The following is a 3,422-nucleotide window of genomic DNA, read 5'->3' as shown; positions in this document are numbered from 1 at the left end:
GTTATGACCTCAGATCTTATGGGTTAGACTTTAAGGGTTATCGTTCTTCGGGTTCTTTGTGTTAACATATTAAGACATATGTAGGTTTCAAAATTATGATTACATTAAAAAGTTATTAATTTTAAGATAAAAATAGTAAAAAAATATGATAAAATAAAATAATGTAATAAACAAAATTTTTTATTAAAAAAAGAAGTATATATTTTTATAAATTTAAGATAGGTAATTTTTTATATAGATTTTGATATTCCCTCCTATATTTCTAAAATATTCTTGTGTTCCCTCCTATATTTTTAAAATATTTTAAAATTTTCACAAACTTGGATAACAAATAACCTAATCTTTTGACTCGGTCCACAAAAACAAATCGTCGACCGAGAAAAAAATTGTTTATGCTTTGCCCCTCATAACCGCCTCCTCATTGAAAATTTTTTGCCTCCTCCGAGCCATCTTCGTTCATCTGCTGTCTTTTCAGAAATTGATTTTCTGATTTCTAATGTTTCTTCCTTGTCGCAACCTCGTTTTATCTTCTTGAATCGAGCACATGAACCAAATCGACATCAGGCTGGAACGTGAACCCAATCGACACTCGATGACATAAATCTACATCATGCCTTCACATATGCAGGTACCAATTGATCATTTTCATTGATTCATCCATCAATAAACATCAATTTATCAATCATCATTCATCACTGGCTCGATCGTTCTCATTGTTTCATTCATCAATCAACATTGATTACAGTTAGTACCGTTATTTAGATTTATATTTTTGGTTAAGGGATAAATTGTTTTAGAATACCGAATATATGCATATAGGTTATCTATTTTACTTGTTATATGAAATCCACGAAGCAAGCGAGTCATCTATTGTATCTTTTATTTACTATTTTATGTGTTTGTTTCAACGATGTTAGTATAGTTTGTCTCATATATGTCTCTTAATAAAACATATATATTGTTTGTAATTGCAAGTGGGTAATGAGTAATAATATGATGAAAAAATAATTATACTATACGAATCAAGCAAGTCACTATTTCATTTGTTGTTTTAACTTTGGATGTTATTTAATTGTTAATTGTTTGTTATGGCTTTTCGTATGAACTGATCACCATTTTTTGTTAATTAATAGTTATGCCTTTTTGTATAACCTGTTTGTAGTTATTTTTTATTTGATGTTGTATCATTTGTTAGTTATTTGTTAAATACCATTCTTAAGTCCCAAAGGCTTATTTTTTGTTTTAATACAGATTATGTTTTTCGTTTTGCAGTTTTAAATTGCTACTTCGAAATTTAGAGCTTAGAGTCCATTTTGATTTATGTTTGTAATTGTATATCAGATTTCTTGTAGTTTCTTTTTGTTTGTGGACATATAATTAATCACAAGCTATGATGGAATGGCTCTCTTTATATCATATTTTAAAATTTAGAGTCCATTTTGATTTATGTTTGTAGTTGTATACCAGATTTCTTGATTCTATTATGATTTCCGTTTGTAGTGTTTATGTTAGATTTTATACTCCATTCCTTCAGAGTCAAAATATCATATTTAAGGTAATATATTTGTAATCAGAATTTTCTAATTTTTGTTTGTATTTTCAAAAAAATTAGGGTTTTAAATTTCTTATTTTTGCTTGTTGACATTGCAGTGAAATTGGTTTTCCAGTTCCACAATATTGCATCTTCTTCGGGTAGATTATGGTTGTCTTATATCTATTCAACTCCAACTTTAAAGGTAAATACATTTTATCCATTTATGACGTAAATATATACATTATTGTTCATCAAATCCTAAAATACCGAAGAAAAACTGCCAATATGTTATTTAATATGAACAACGAGTAAGTGGTTAATTTGACTGAAAAATAGGAACTATGCTTTTAAATAGCCATGTGCTTTCGGTTATTTTTTATTATAAGATCGAAATCTCATTTCTACTTATTAAGACATTGTACATTGAAAAATCTTGCCCGTTATCACATTGTTATCTAATTGCAAATATGAAGCTCTTTAAAGTACAATTTCTTAAAAACTATGATTTTGAACAAATGCATGAAATGACAGTATACTTCCATATTTTTGCCCATGTGTGTTGGTACTTTCATATTGAAAAGAGAGTTTGGTCCAAATACATAAAATGACAATGTACGATGAACTTTGTGCTTTACAATTAATGTTAATATTACCTTCATTCCATGAGTTAATTCGATTTTTTCTTTGATTGAATTGAAGGGTAAAATGGTCATGTTATATTCAAGAAAAAATGATGAATTTGAAGAATTGAGGAAGCATGTGAGGAAACAAAAAGAACAAAACAAAGAACTGAAGGAAATAATGAAGGCCATAGATGAACACCAACACAAAATAAAAGCAACTTGAATGACAACTACAATCGACCATGACAGTTACAAACGCTTTTAAAGAACTACAAAAGTAGTAGCTCATAGTCTTGATTTGTTTCTTGCAAGGTTTTTATTTTGAATTAGGATACTTTTCATATTCCATGTAATAAATATTTATTGTTTCATTTAGTGAAATAAATAATATTTGATTTTTTGTTATTTTTGTTTTTATATATTACTACAAAATAATTTGGAATTAATTTGTAAATTAATTATCCATCCGTTGCTATATAGCTTTGCAAGGAAAATATCCCTACAAATTTTGTCTACGTAATTTTCTATGTAATCTTTGCTATGGAATCTAGAATATAGACTATAGATTTTGCTATGGAACCAACACCACAGATTTTGCTTGGGATTCATCACAACAGATTTATATAGGGAGTCATCACAAAAAATTTAGCTACAGAGTCATCACAACAGATTTACCTAGGGAGTCACCACAACGGATTTAGCTAGGGAGTAATCACTACGGATTTTGCTAGGGATTCTTCACCATGGAATTTACTAGGGATTCACCACCACATAATTTGATAGGGACTCACCACCATGAAATTTGATAGGGAATCATCACCACATATTTTGCTAGGGAATAACTACAATGAAATTTTTGACGGAAGAACTACCACAAAATTGTTGATGGAATCCTACTATGGAATACACAACGGAATGCCATCTATAACGAATTTCATTACGTTGTCATAATTGCGACAAAATGATTGTTTCCCTAGCAAACTCTCGCTACGGGGTTTTTTGGGACGGAAATCGGTCGTCGCAAATTCCATTGCTATTCGTCTTTTGAAATGGAATTTTAGCTTTTCGGAACGGATTCGTTCCTAGCAAAATCTCGTTTTTCTTGTAGTGTATGTATCTCGGGTCGAAAGACACAAAGACATTTACATGTCTTCAAGATTTACTTAGGATAACGATCCATGAAGTGTGTCTTGATGTGGTTCATATCCAATAGTTGTTCTCTAAAACCTAAATATGAATTTGGATGCAACACTTTGCTATTTCAC

The 3,422-nt window shown here is 29.7% G+C and overlaps 1 long non-coding RNA gene across 1 annotated transcript; it reads left to right on the top strand.

Annotated features, from left to right (window-relative positions):
• Positions 1 to 455: 455 nt before the first annotated feature.
• LOC145129410 (uncharacterized) lies at positions 456 to 2,392 on the top strand. The gene is made up of 3 exons (XR_013717481.1): positions 456 to 628; positions 1,651 to 1,736; positions 2,234 to 2,392. It is a non-coding gene; the product is annotated as an uncharacterized LOC145129410 (long non-coding RNA).
• Positions 2,393 to 3,422: the final 1,030 nt, after the last annotated feature.

The sequence above is a fragment of the Lactuca virosa genome, chromosome 8, assembly GCF_052849685.1.
Source record: "Lactuca virosa cultivar CGN04683 chromosome 8, Lactuca_virosa_CGN04683_v6, whole genome shotgun sequence".
Classification (NCBI taxonomy): Eukaryota; Viridiplantae; Streptophyta; class Magnoliopsida; order Asterales; family Asteraceae; genus Lactuca; species Lactuca virosa.
This window is presented reverse-complemented; position numbering and strand designations above follow the sequence as displayed.